Here is a 16,372-nt window from a genome sequence, read left to right as displayed (position 1 = left end):
AACAATTAACCAAATTAAAAACTCAACAGAAAGCATTGCCAACAGATTAGATCATTCAGAAGATGGAACCTCAGAAAATGAAGACAAAGTATATAATCTTGAAAATAAAGTTGATCACACAGTGAGGATGGTAAGAAACCATGAACAGAATATTCAAGATTTATGGGATAACATGAAGAGACCAAATTTAAGAATTATTGGGATAGAGGAAGGCACAGAGTTACAAACCAAAGGACTGAACAATCTATTCAATGAAATAATTACAAAAAATTTTCCAAACCTGAAGAATGTATTGGAAAATCATATACAAGAGGCATACAGGACACCAAATGTTCAAAATCACAACAAATCTACACCAAGGCACAGAGTAATGAAAATGCCTAGCATACACAATAAGGACACGATTTGAAAAGCCACAAGAGAAAGAAATCAGATTACATATAGGAGGAAACCAGTTTGATCTCTGCATATTTCTCAACCAGACCTTCAAAGCTAGAAGATCATGGAATAACATATACCAATCTCTGAAAGAAAATGGATGCCAAACAAGAATTTTTTTTTTTTTTGATCTTCAGTCTTTTTCTTTTTTTATTGGTTGTTCAAAACCCTACAAAGTTCTTGACATATCATATTTCATACATTAGCTTCAAGTGAGTTATGAACTCCCATTTTTACCACAAATACAGATTGCAGAATCACATCGGTTACACATCCACATTTTTACATAATGCCATACTAGTAACTGTTGTATTCTGCTACCTTTCCTATCCTCTGCTATCCCCCCTCCCCTCCCCTCCCATCTTCTCTCTCTACCCCATCTACTGTAATTCATTTCTCTCCCTGTTTATTTTCCCATTCCCCTCACAACCTCTTATATGTAATTTTGTATAACAATGAGGGTCTCCCTCCATTTCCATGCACTTCCCCTTTTTTCTCCCTTTCCCTCCCACCTCATGTCTCTGTTTAATGTTAATCTTTTCTTCCTGCTCTTCCTCCCTGCTCTATTCTTAGTTGCTCTCATTATATCAAAGAAGACATTTGGTATTTGTTTTTTAGGGATTGGCTAGCTTCAATAAGCATAATCTGCTCTAGTGCCATCCATTTCCCTGCAAATTCCATCATTTTGTCATTTTTTAATGCTGCATAATACTCCATGGTGTATAGATGCCACATTTTTTTTATCCATTCATCCATTGAAGGGCATCTGGGTTGGTTCCACAGTCTAGCTATTGTGAATTGTGCTGCTATGAACATCGATGTGGCAGTATCCCTGTAGTACACTCTTTTAAGGTCTTCAGGGAATAGTCCGAGAAGGGCAATAGCTGGGTCAAATGGTGGTTCCATTCCCAGCTTTCCCAGGAATCTCCATACTGCTTTCCAAATTGGCTGAACCAATTTGCAGTCCCACCAGCAATGTACAAGAGTACCCTTTTCCCCACATCCTCGCCAGCACTTGTTGTTGTTTGACTTCATAATGGCTGCCAAGCTTACTGGAGTGAGATGGTATCTTAGGGTGGTTTTCATTTGCATTTCTCTGACTGCTAGAGATGGTGAGCATTTTTTCATGTATTTGTTGATTGATTGTATGTCCTCCTCTGAGAAGTGTCTGTTTAGGTCCTTGGCCCATTTGTTGATTGGGTTATTTATTATCTTATTGTCTAATTTTTTGAGTTCTTTGTATATTCTGGATATTAGGGCTCTATCTGAAGTGTGAGGAGTAAAAATTTGTTCCCATGATGTAGGCTCCCTATTTACCTCTCTTATTGTTTCTCTTGCTGTGAAAAAACTTTTTAGTTTAAGTAAGTCCCATTTGTTGATTCTTGTTATTAACTCTTGTGCTATGGGTGTCCTATTAAGAAATTTGGAGCCCGACCCCCAATATGTAGATCGGAGCCAACTTTTTCTTCTATCAGACGCAGAGTCTCTGATTTGATATCTAGCTCCTTGACCCATTTTGAGTTAACTTTTGTGCATGGTGAGAGGAGGGGGTTCAGTTTCATTTTGTTGCATATGGATTTCCAGTTTTCCCAACACCATTTGTTGAAGATGCTATCCTTCCTCCATTGCATGCTTTTAGCCCCTTTATCAAATATAAGATAGTTGTAACTTTGTGGCTTAGTCTCTGTGTCCTCTATTCTGTACCATTGGTCCACCCACCTGTTTTGGTACCAGTACCGTGCTGTTTTTGTTACTATTGCTCTGTAATATAATTTGAAATCTGGTGTCGCTATACCGCCTGATTCACACTTCCTGCTTAGAATTGCTTTTGCTATTCTGGGTCTTTTATTTTTCCATATGAATTTCATAATTGCTTTATCTATTTCTACAAGCAATGCCATTGGGATTTTGATTGGCATTGCATTAAACCTATAGAGAACTTTTGGTAATATCGCCATTTTGATGATGTTAGTTCTGCCTATCCATGAACAGGGTATATTTTTCCATCTTCTAAGATCTTCTTCTACTTCTCTCTTTAGGGTTCTGTAGTTTTCATTGTATAAATCTTTCACCTCTTTTGTTAGGTTGATTCCCAAGTATTTTATTTTTTTTTTGAGGATATTGTGAATGGAGTGTTTTTCCTCATTTCCGTTTCAGAAGTTTTGTCGCTGATATACAGAAATGCCTTTGATTTATGCGTGTTGATTTTATATCCTGCCACTTTGCTGAATTCATTTATTAACTCTAGCAGTTTCTTTGTAGACCCTTTTGGGTCTGTTAAATATATTATCATGTCATCTGCAAATAGTGATAATTTAAGTTCTTCTTTTCCAATTTTTATGCCTTTAATTTCTTTCGTTTTTCTAATTGCTCTGGCCAGTGTTTCAAGAACTATATTGAATAGAAGTGGTGAGAGAGGGCATCCCTGTCTTGTTCCAGATTTTAGAGGGAATGCCTTCAATTTTTCTCCATTCAGAATGATGCTAGCCTGAGGCTTAGCATAGATAGCTTTTACAATGTCAAGGTAAGTTCCTGTTATCCCTAGTTTTTCTAATGTTTTGAACATAAAGGGATGCTGTACTTTGTCGAATGCTTTTTCTGCATCTATCGAGATGATCATATGGTTCTTATCTTTAAGTCTATTGATGTGGTGAATAACATTTATTGATTTCCGTATATTGAACCATACTTGCATCCCAGGGATGAATCCTACTTGATCATGGTGCACAATTTTTTTGATGTGCCTTTGTATCCAATTCGCCAGAATTTTATTGAGGATTTTTGCATCTAGGTTCATCAGAGATATTGGTCTGTAGTTTTCTTTCTTTGAGGTGTCTTTGTCTGGTTTCAGAATCAATGTGATGTTGGCCTCATAGAATGAATTTGTAAGAGCTCCCTCTTTTTCTATTTCCTGAAATAACTTGAAAAGTATTGGTATTAATTCTTCTTTAAAGATTTTGTAAAACTCTGCTGTATACCCATCCGGTCCTGGGCTTTTCTTGGTTGGTAGTCTTTTGATTGCTTCTTCAATTTCATCCATTGATATTGGTCTGTTCAAATTGTGTGTATCCTCCTGACTCAGTCTGGGCAAATCATATGTCTTAAGAAATTTATTGATGTCTTCACTATCTTCTATTTTATTGGAATATAAGTTTTCAAAATAATTTCTAATTGTCTTCTGTATTTCTGTAGCATCTGTTGTGATATTGCCTTTTTCATCCCGTATGTTAGTAATTTGAGTTCTCTCTCTTCTTCTCTTCATTAGCATGGCTAAGGGTCTGTCTATCTTATTTATTTTCAAGAATCTTATAAACAAAAAAAATTAAGCTTTAGATTTGATGATGAAATAAAAACCTTCCATGATTAAAAAAAATTAAAAGAATTTACAACTAGAAATCCTGCACTACAGAACATCATGGGCAAAATATGCCAAGAGGATGAGGAAATAAAAAACAACGATGAAAATCAGCAAAGCAGGGCATTACACTAAGAGTAAAACCAATCAAAGACTAAACCAAGTTAATTTAAAAACAAAAATAAACAAAAATTACTGGGAATACAAACCATGTCTCAATAATAACCCTGAATGTTAATGGCCTAAACTCACCAATCAAAAGACTTAGACTGGGGGCTGGGGCTGAGGCTGGGGCTCAGTAGTAGAATGCCTGCCCCACACATGTGAGGCATTGGGTTTCATCCTCAGCACCACATAAAAATAAATAAACAAGATATTTTGTCCATCTACAAAAAAAAAAAAGAAGAACATAGATGGGCAGATTGGATTTTTAAAGACCCAACAATATACTGCCTTCAAGAGACTCATCTTATAGGAAAGACATCCACACACTGAAGGTGAAAGTTTGGGAAAAAACAAAGTGTTGTTCACAGGGACTGTGTAAACAAGCAGGAGTTTCCATCCGCATATCAAATAAAGTAGACTTCAAGCCAAAGTTAATATAAAGGGATAAAAAAGGACATCATTTCATACTGTATAAGGGAACCATACATCAACAGCACATAACAATTATAAATATATATGCTCCAAACAATGGAGCATCTATGTTCATCAAACTCTTCTCAATTTCAAGAACCAGATACATCACAACACAATAATTCTGGGTGACTATAACCACCTCTTTCACCACTGGATAGATCTTCCAAACAAAAGCTATACAAAGAAACTATATAACTCAATAATACAATCAGTAATTTGGACTTAGCAAACATAGAATATTTCATCCATCAACGAGTGAATACACTTCCTTCTCAGAAGCACATGGATACTTCTCTAAATTAGACCATATATTATGCCACAAAGCAACTCTAATATACAAAAAGTGGAGACACTACCCTGCATTCTATCAGATCGTAATGGAATGAAATTAGAAATCAATAATAAAATAAAAAATAGAAACTACTCCAACACCTGGAGACTAAATAATACACTATTGAATGAACAATGGATGGCAGAAGTCATCAGAGAGGAGATTAAAAGATTCTTAGAGGTAAATGAGAACACTGATACATCAAAATCTCTGGGACACCAAGAAAGCAGTACTAACAGGGAAGTTTATTGCATGGAGTTCATTCCTTAAAAGAAGAAAAAGTCAACAAATAAATGACCTAACATTACATCTCAAAACCCTAGAGGAAAAAAATCAACTCCAAATGTAGTAGAAGACAGGAAATAATTAAAATCAGAGCTGAAATAAATGCAATTGAAACAAAAGTAGCAATTGGGAAAATTGACAAAACGAAAAGTTTGTTCTTTGAAAAAATAAATAAATTGATAAACCCTGAGTCATGTTAATGAAGAGAAGGAGGGAGAAAACTCAAATTACTAAATTCATGATGAAAAAGGAAATATGACAACAGATACTACAATAATATGAAAGATAATTAGAGGGGCTGGGGATGTGGCTCAAGCAGTAGCGCACTCGCCTGGCATGTGTGCAACCTGGGTTCGATCCTCAGCACCACATACAAACAAAGAAGTTGTGTCTGCCGGAAACTAAAAATAAATAAATAAATAAAATATTTTAAAAAAAGATAATTAGAAACTATTTTTTGAAAATTTGCATTCCAATAAAATAGAAAATCTTGAAGACATTGACAAATTTCTAGGGACATATGACATACCCAAACTCAATCTAAACAAAATACACAAGTTAAACAGATTAATTTCAAGCAATGAAATGGAGGACACCATCAAAAGTTTTCCAACCAAGAAAAGCCCAGGACCAGATAGATTCACAGCTGAGTTCTACAAGACCTTCAAAAAAGAACTAATGCCAATACTTTTTCTCTATATTCCATGAAATAGAAAAAGAAGGAACATACCAAATTCATTCTATGAGGCCAATATCACCCTGATTCCAAAACCAGACAAGACACATCAAGGAAAGAAAACTTCAGACTAATATCTCTAATGAACGTAGAGGCAAGAATTCTCAATAAAATTCTGGCAAATAGAATATAAAAAGTATTTCAAAGATAGTGCACCATGAACAAGAGGAGTTCAGTCCAAAGATGCAAGGTTGGTTCAACATACATAAATCAATAAATTTAATTCATCACACCAATAAACTTAAAGATAAGAATCATATTATTATCTCAATAGACACAGAAAAAGCATTCTACAAAACACAGCACACTTTCATGTTCAAAACACTAGAAAAACTAGAGATAACAGGAAAATATCTCAACATTGTAAAAGCTATCTATGCTAAGCCCAAGGCCAACCATTCTAAATGGAGAAAAATTGAAAGCATTCCCTCTAAAAACTGGAACAAGACAGGGATACTCTCTTTCACCACTTCTATTTAGCATAGTCCTTGAACTCTAGCCAGAGCAATTAGACAGATGAAGGAAATTAAAGGGATACAGATATGAAAAGAAGAACTCAAAACTATCACTATTTGCCAGTGATATGATTTTATACTTAGAGGATCCAAAATATTCCATCAGAAAACTTCTAAAACTAATAAAAGATTTCAGAAAAATAGCAAGATATAAAGTCAACACCCATAAATCAAAGGCATTTCTGTACATCAATGACAAATCCTCTGAAAGAGAAATTAGAAAAACTACCCCATTTACACTATCCTCAAAAAAAAAAAACTTGGGAATCAATTTAACAAAAGAGGTGAAAGACCTCTACAATGAAAACTACACAATGCTAAAGAAAGAAGTTAAAGAAGACCTTAGAAGATGAAAAGATATCCCCCATTCTTGAATAGGCAGAAGTAATAGTGTCAAAATGACCACACTACCAAAAGCACTATATAGATTTAATGCAATTCCAATCAAAATCCCAATGACATTCCTCATAGAAAAAGCAATCATAAAATTCATTTGGAAAAATAAGAGACCCAGAATAGCCAAAGCAATTCTTAGCAAGAAGAGTGATGTGGGAGACATAACAATACCAGACCTTAAACTATACTACAGAGCAATAGTAACAAAAATGGCATGGTATTGGCACCAAAATAGACTTGTAGACTAATGGTACAGAATAGAAGGCACAGAGACAAACCCACTTAAATACAGTTTTCTTGTACTAGACAAAGGTGCCAAAAACATACATTGGAAAAAAGACAGCTTCTTCAACAAATGGTGCTGGGAAAACTGGAAATCCATGTGCAGCAAAATGATATTGAGCCCTTCTCACCATGCACAAAACTCAACTCAAAGTGGATAAAGGACCTAGGAATTCAACCAGAGACCCTGAACCTAATAGAAGAAAAAGTAGGCCCAAATCTTCATCATGCTGGATTCAGCCCTGACTTCCTTAACAAGATTCCTATAGCACAAAAAATAAAATTAAGAATCAATAAATGGGATAGATTAAACTTAAAAAGCTTTTTCTCAGCAAAAGAAACAATCAGTGAGGTGAACAGAGAGCCTACAGAATGGGAGAAAATTTTTACCACACACACATCAGATTCAGCACTAATCTCTAGGATATATGAAGAACTCAAAAAATAACACAATCGATGGGCTAAGGAACTGAGAGGAATTGAAACAGACACTTCTCAGAAGAGGATATACAATCAATCAACAAATATATGAAAAAAATGTTCAACATCTCTAGCAATTAGAGAAATGCAAATCTAAACCATTCTAAGATTTCATCTCACTCCAGTCAGAATGGTAGTTATTAAGAATATAAGCAACTCTTCTCAGCAAAATAAATAATCAGTGAGGTGAATAGAGAACCTACAGAATGGGAGCAAATTTTTACCACATGCACATCAGATAGAGCACTAATCTCTAAGATATATAAAGAATTCAAAAATATTAACACCAAAAAAACAAATAACCCAATCAATAAATGGGCCACGGAATTGAACAGACACTTCTAAGAAGATGATATACAATCAATCAACAAAAATATGAAAAAAATGTTCAACATCTCTAGCAATTAGAGAAATGCAATTCAAAACTACTCTACAATTTCATCTCACTCCAGTCAGAATAGCAGCTATTAAGAATACAAACTACAAGGCGAGGAGGTGGGGGGAAAGGCACACTCATACACTGCTGGTGGGACTGCAAATTGATACAGCCAATATGGAAAACAATATGGAGATTCCTTGGAAAATTTGAAATGGAACCACCATTTGATCCAACTATACCATTCCTCGGTTTATATCCAAAAAGCTTAAAAATAGCATATTACAGGGATACAGCCACATTAATGTTTATAGCAGCACAATTCACAATAGCTAGGAACCAACCTAGATGCCCTTCGGTAGATGAATGGATAGAGAAAATGTGATATATCTACACAATGGAATATTACTCAGCACTAAAAGAGAATAAAACCATGGTATTTTCAGGTAAATGGATAGAGTTGGAGAATAAAATGCTAAGTGAATTTAGCCAATCCAAAAAAAACAAATGCCGAATGTTTTCACCTAAGAATGCTGATTCATTGGAGATGAGGGGGGTGGGTAGCATGGGAGGAATAGATGAACTTTAGATAGGGCAAAGAGGGGGGAGGGGAAGGGAGGTGGCATGGGGGTAGGAAAGATGGTGAAATGAGATGGACGTCATTACCCAAAGTACATGTATGAAGACATTAATGGTGTGACTCTACTTTGTGTACAATCAGAGACATGAGAAATAGTGCTCTATTTATGTATATGAATTGAATTGCATTCAGCTCTCATATATAACAAATTAGAATTTTTTTAAAAAAGAAAAAGAATAAAGCAACAATAAGTGTTAGTGAGGATGTGGGGGGAAAGGCACACTCATACATTTCTGGCAGGACTGCAAATTGGTATAACCAATCTAGAAAGCAGTATGGAGATTACTTAGAAAACTTGGAATGAAACCATCATTTGACCCAACTATCCCACTCCTCAGTCTACAGTCAAAGGACTTAAAACATCACACTACAGTGACGAAGCCACATCATTGTTTACAGCAGCACAATTGACAATAGCTAAATTGTGGAACCAACCTAGGTGCCCTTCGATAGATGAATGGATAAAACACACACACACACACACAATGGAATATTACTCAACATTAAAAGAGAATAAAATCATGACATTTGCAGGTAAATGGATGGAGTTGGAGAATATCTTGCTAAGTGAAGTAAGCCAACACCAAAAAAAAAAAACAAAGGCAAAAGTTTTCTCTGATGAATTGATGCTGATCCATAATGGGGGGGTGCATGGGAGGAATGGGGTAACTTTGGATAGGGCAAAGGAGAGGGAGGGGAAAGGAGGGGGCAAGTGGGTAGGAAAGATGGTGGAATGAGATGGACATCATTACCCTAGGTACATGTTTGAAGAAACGAATGGTGTGATTCTGTGTACTTTGTGTACAACCAGAGAAATGAAAAATTGTGCTCCATTTGTGTATTATGAATCAAAATGCAATCTGTTCTCATGTATAACAAATTAGAACAAATAAATAAGTAAATTAATTAAAAAGAAAAATGTTTGCTTGTTGAAAATCTCCAAAGAACATGTGAAAAAACAAGCAGGGGACTGGGAGAAAATATTTGCAAATCATCTCTCTGATAAAGGACTTGTGATATAAAATATGTAAAGAATCTTCAAAACTAGTTAATTTTTTTAAGTTTCTGAATTTTTATCCAAGAAAACCTACCAAAATTCATTGAAAATAAAATCCATGGCATCTGAAGTATGGCCCACTCTCAATCCCCTCTTCTAGCTCAGCATGACAAGAATCCCCCTTGGGGTAAATACAGTCAAGAACACAGGGATTCCTCTCCCTCCAGCTCTCACTGAGGAATGTGGAATCTTCCTGGGAGGGGAAAGCCACTATCCCATCTTTCCCCGGCACCCAGATTAATGCCGTAGAAGTCAAACCAGGGCAGCTGAGCAGTCAGGAGCTCCCTTCCTCCATCAGCCCCTAGCAGAGTACAGGCTCTATCCCAGACAAGGCACTGATTGCTGGCAAGGATACTGAGAAACCATATCATTCGTAGCTGTTGATGGAAATGTAAAGTGGTAGAGTCATCTGGAAAAGAGTATGGCAGTTTCTTGTAAAACTAAAGTTGTGCTTACCATATGACCCAGAAATTAATACCCTTGGGCATTTATCCCAGAGAAATGAAAATTTATGTTCAAACAAAAACTTGCACATGAATGTTTATAACAACTTTATTTATAATAGACAAAAAAGGAAACAACTGAAATGTCTTTCCATGGGTGAATGATTAAACAAACGGTGGGACATCACAAAGCAGGATGCTACTGAACAGCGAAAAGGAATTGGTACACTAATCAACTTAGATGAATCTCAAGGAAATCACACCGAGTGGGAAAAAAAAAAGTCCATCTCAAAGGTTACATACTATATGATTCCATTTGTAGAATGTTCTTCAAACTGCAGAATGATAGAGATAGAGGAGATAAGTGGTTGCCAGGGATTGGAGGTGATGGCCATAGCTGTGTAAGGGCAGCCTGAGGGATCTTCGTGATGAACTCTTCTCAATCTTGACTGTGTCAGTGGTGGCATGAATGCACTCGTGATAAACTGCATTGGACAAATTTACAGAGGCATACACACACACAATGCATATAAAACTGGTGAAATCTAAGTAAGGCTGATGGATTATACCCATGTAAATTTCCTGCTTGTGTTTTTATATATGGTAATGCAGGAGTTTCAGGGAAAATGGATGAAGGGTATGTGAGCTTTCTCCATATTATCTCTTACCACTGCCTGTGAATCTAGTTATCTCAAAATGAAAATGAAGGGTTTTTTTCATAAAAGTGATTTAATGTCACACAAAGTTGAAAGAGCAAATGATATTTAGATGCAATCAACTAAGCTAGCCAGATTATCATTGCTAACCATTAGAACCAGAGAATTTCCTTTCACCTTATTTTGGCCCCTTAAGAAATGAGAGACAGAATAGTATTTGAGTGTTACTTTTCTCCAGCTGTCTCCTATGGTAGCTAATAAGCTGAGCAATTTTTATTAATCATGGGTGTTGCCTCAGAGGTGATTCAGTTCAGTGCAAAGTATACAGTGTATGGTGTCATGGGCATACACGTGTAAGTAGTTTTCCGTCTCCATAACAAAATACCTGAGGCAATTAAATCCTAAAGAGAAGAGTCTTATTTTGGCTCACAGTTCTGGAGATTCCAGTCCAAGATCGAGTGGCCCCATTTATTTCCGGCCCTGGCAAGGGAAAATTTCTTACATCAAGAGACGGGAAGCAAAGAGAAAGAGAAAGAGGCGGGATCCCACAATTCCCCTTGATGCCATGCCCTCAATGACCTAATGACCTAATGACCTCCTACAGGTCCTACTCTGAAGGTTCTAACACCTCTGAATAGCATCACTTCAAGGACCAGGCCTTCAGCATGGCCTCTGGAGAAACTACATCCAAATCATAGAGCCTCAAGTCAATTTCTGTATTATTTTCTCCTGCAAGAACTGTAACATTGAACATGCAGAACTTGCTCTTTCTCAAAGCCAGGACTCTAATGTGGTCTAATAACATTATCTTGCAGAATTTTGAAAAAATAAATAAATATGATAAAATTATGTACACCAAAGATTTAAACAACCATTTAATGGTCCTTCAGGGATTACCTAGACAAGTCCTGAATTATAAAGATGAGAAATCTGAGGTGAAGAAAAGTGAAGGATGGAGAGTCCACAGGGAATAAGTGGCCTATCGGGGAAGGAGCATGTAATGTTGGAAGACCAGTCCCATTTTTATAACAGACAGATTTTTAAAGCATTTGAAGAAAGGCATCTCTTATTCTGTTTCTATCTCTCCATCCTACCTGCGTGATACTCCACACAATAATGCTCATAAATGAAAACGAATGCAATTACCAGTGTAAACTGCATAGGTAAATCCTAACAATATTGTTTATATCATATACAACATTTCATCATGTCATTAGGTCCAATTTGAAAACTAGCATGGCTCTTTTTCCTTTCATCTCAACAGAAAATAGATTTCAGAATTTATAGTCATTTATTTCTAAATTTTCTTAGATGGTGATAGGTTGACTACTGCAGACAATTTTTAATCCATTGAAATCCACATACTATCAACTTGGTCTTTGTCTTTTCCTTTGGAAAATAAGCCTTTGGTCTTTTCCCTTTATGGAAGCTGACCAGATGTTAAAACTCACAGTTCTTTTTTCCCCCTGGGGAATATCAGGACATTTTAGATTCTCATTCCATTTCTGTAAAGTCTTTCTGAATAAAATTTTTAAGATTTTGTTTATAGCAGTGTTCTAGTTCTTGAAGTCCACCTGTCTTAAGATTTATTTTTTGTACTGCTTTACAGATCTGCCTTTTCAAGTTCTTATCTGAGCCCATAATAAGCATATTTAAGAAAATGCCCTTTTCAGCACTCCTGGATGGGGAATATATTCATCTTTATTTATGCATGTTCCAATAACTTTATATGACTTTATATGTCTTACTCTCTTCAACTCCTTTGTGAGCCAAACCTGCTGAAACAATAACCTCAAGTTCCCTACAGGGTTTTCTCTATCCTAATATCTGCTTTCCTGGACTTTGTTATGTCACAATTCCCCAGGGTTTGTACTAATAAAACTTTCTACATGTACACCATGTTAAATTTTTCAAAGCATATTAACCTATATAATTTTACCCATGACTATTTGTGGGTGCTTCCCCCTGCCCCCACACCCTGCTTAAAGGTGAAAATGAAAACAGCAAAAACTAGACTGTCTGGGTCCAGAGATGGAGCTCAGAGCAAAATGCATTGTCTTCGGACGTTAGCTCAGCTCCTTCTCTGCCTGGTACCCAGGACTTACCACCACCTGCCCCTGCCCTGAGATTTCTGGAAGACTGTATAATTGCTGACTGCAGCTGGACCGTCTAGCAGGGCGAAATGTTACAGCTAGGAGACCAGAGAGCTCTTGACTCTTCGGGGTGTTCAAACACAAACTAGCCAATTAAAGTGGTTTTAATCAAAGAGTGGTTAGACCAGAAGACATAAAAAGTCATTTCTAGCACCAAAATTCTGTGATTATAACAAAATACTTCCTTCAGTCCAAACTATAATTTTCTTGGTAGATTTTTTTCCTTTCTTCTTCCTTACAGACTATGATTGTTAGAAGAAGAAGAAGAAATGTTAAAGTCACTGTATAAAAGAAGCATTTAAGGAATATAAATGTTTGCCTCATTTTTCAGCAAAACTCCACTAATTAATAAATTCTTGTTTGTCCTACTACCAGTGTCTCCTTTCTCCATTCCACCCTCTGTGTCAGTGATGTGTAATAGAATTCTTGCACTAAGGGAAATGTGCTGTGTCTATGCAGTAGCCACATGTCACTATTAAGCTCCTAAACACAAAGAAATGTGGCTATAGTAACTAAGACAAGTGTTAACTTCATTTTATTTTAATAAAAATATCTGGAGGCAGCTAGTGGCTGCCATATTTTCAGCATAGCCTATATGATTATCAAAGTAATGATCCTAAAAACAACTCTGTTCCCAGCTTAAAAATTTCTCCTGGATCCCATTTCCAAATGTAGGGTGGCAGATTATGCCACCCCAAAATAAGCTACCTTGGAATAGGGATTATTTTGAGTAAAAGGCACTTGAAAAAGAGCAGATGCAAAAAAAAAAAAAAAAAAAAAGTGTTCTAACCTCCTCTCTTTATCTCAAAAGCTGGAGATGAAATTCACATATGATAGATGTCCTCCTTGTGCCAGAAGGAACATAACATTCTCATCAAGGATAAGAAGTTGAGATGGAGAAAATTCTGTACAAACAGACCTTGTTAAAAGAATTATCTTCTTTTAGCTTCTTCCCTGCATGGTTTAATTCCTTTTCCATAATTGCCTCTTTTTGTTCAACCTACTATAAAAGGGTTTAGTTTTGCCACTTCTTTGGGTCTGCACTTTCTCATGAGAGCTCTTGTGTCTTGTAAAACATATAATTTGCATGCTCTTCTCCTTTGAATCTGTCTTATGTCAATTTAATTCTCAGTCTCAGCCAAAAAAACACTGAGAAGGTAAAGATGAAAAGTTGTCTTCCTTATCCCCACATCAATGTTTCTCAAACTTCCCTTTCAAAATCCCACTGACAGTATTGTCATGAGCAACTAATAAAAAAAAAAATGTTAAGTTCAATTAAAAAAAAAAAAAGAAACTGGAAAACATGATCCTAAGTCTAAGGAGCCTAACTTAAAACCAGTTGGAAAATAATTTAGAGTAGCCTTTTTACCTTTAAAAATGTATGAATTTGGCCATCCTCAACATAATATATCCAATCCTATTACTATATAAAGGTTTAAAATGTCTGGCCATCAGATCAAAAAACAAGTTTCCTACCTCCTTCATTGATTAAAGGTGAGAAGCTATTACATTAATGATAGCATTAATTAAATCAACTACTAGCAATTTGAGAGAATTCGACTGAATGAAAGAAAGACTGCTACTGCCAAGGGACATGTCAGATTTACACCTAATCAATTTTTCTTGGATTGAGTGTCATAAAATTTTGAGAGCTGTTGAAGCCAGAATTAAAGACAGGTAGATAGGCGATCTGGTCCAGAATACGCAGGCCAGTTTGGATCTGGTAAGTTGGAGACTACCCCTGGGAGACTTAAATGTTAATGTCCCCAGAGCCTTGCCTATACTGGCTCACTCTAAGAGTTGTTAGCAATTCCTGAGCAGGCCAGGAGCTACTAACTAATGCACCCTGGTCCCCCTTCCTGGCCGATCACTCCACCTTAGCCCCTCCAAGCCATCTGCTTCTCACCTTTTGGCCATCCCACCAGCCCATCTCCTGAGCCTATTTACATACACAGGAAGGAAAGAGACAAGGGGGAGAAAGCAGAACAAAGAAAGTCTAGGATGTATAAATGGGGTGGGATGCCCTCACTTTTTTGGGATACCAGAATACCAGCTATGGCTCCCTTCTTCCCAGGAAAAGTGTATGTTACTCCTTTTTAAATAAACCCCGTTGTATATACTTGCCTGGGAGTGCTTCTCTAATGTTATACTTCAACACATGAGGGAGCAGGACTTGTCACCGATAACCGGCAGTTAAACTGAGATTCACATAGTTTGGGGTAGAAATGGTAATCATTTTTTTTCCATGAATTTATAAACTGTATCAGAATAGTAATTACCAGATATTGCAAAAGTAGTGGTAGGTGAAAAATAATTTTAGGCACTTGTTGGTGGCTATTTTTATACTATACCAGTTAACTGAGAAGTGAAATCACTAGTGTCATATGGCCTGTGGTACAATGTCTTTTACTTCAGTAGGAAAGACTTGTTAAATCTCATTTCTAGTATAAAACTGGCTAATGTATACCAGTAAATAGATAGCTGATAAGAGTCTTTATTTTATCAAAAGCATTATATCATTTTCATAATATAAAATAAGCTAAACTCACTTTAAGAATCTTTCTTTTCTGATAAAATAAATATTTATAACATAATAAAAAGTTAGTGGACTTTATTACAGCCATGGCTTCTTAAGAAGATGTAATGACCAACCCAAGAGGTACAATGCCAATAGAGTAAAATAAGGGCATGTTCATTATTCTCATATTTAAAATTTTCCTTACTTTCTATAATCGAATTAAACTACTGTTCGAGACCCCCATCTTACTGATGGGTGAGAGAAAGGTACACTTAAATTTGCTAAATAGAGTTAATTTGCAAGAGTCAGGGTATAGCTCAGTGGTATAGTGCATGGTTAGCATGAAGAAGGCCCGTGGTTCAATTCCCAACACCAATAAACAAAAATCCAAAATAAAGCTAATTTGTATCTTCTTAAAATAATTCCCTTCCAAGTAAATATTCAACTAGTTCAAAATATACCCTCCTGTGAGGGCTTTTCTCCCTTTCTCCCTTTCTGCCTTCCTCCTTCTTTTTCCTAAGAATTCTGCATTCCGAATCAGCCTTTTAAAGCTCTGCAGCAAGGAGGCAGGACCTCTAGCTAAACCAAGATGAAGGGACCATCAAGCAAGCCTATCTTTACTTAGGGATCATGTTTTCATGACATATCTTCTAGCTATGATGTCTCTCTATTTAGCTGCAAGAATTCTTGTAATTTGGGCTGGTTGTAGCTCAGTGGCAAAGCGTCTGCCTTGCATTCGCAAAGCCCTGGGTTCGACCCCCAGTTCCAAAAAAGACAAAAAAAAGAACCCCACCAAAATAATAATAATAATAATAATAATATTAAAAAAAAGAATTCTTGTAATTTTGGGGGGGTCTGGGGTTGTGGCTCAGTGGTAGTGCACTTGCCTAGCATGTGTGAGGCACTGGGTTTGATTCTCAGCACCACATACAAATAAAAGGTCCATCAACAACTAAATAACTAAGTGTGTGTATGTATATGTATATATATATATATATATATATATATATATATATATATATAGAGAGAGAGAGAGAGAGAGAGAGAGAGAGAGAGAGAATTCTTGTAATTT

Source organism: Callospermophilus lateralis, chromosome 9 (assembly GCF_048772815.1).
Source record: "Callospermophilus lateralis isolate mCalLat2 chromosome 9, mCalLat2.hap1, whole genome shotgun sequence".
Classification (NCBI taxonomy): domain Eukaryota; kingdom Metazoa; phylum Chordata; class Mammalia; order Rodentia; family Sciuridae; genus Callospermophilus; species Callospermophilus lateralis.
This window is presented reverse-complemented; position numbering follows the sequence as displayed.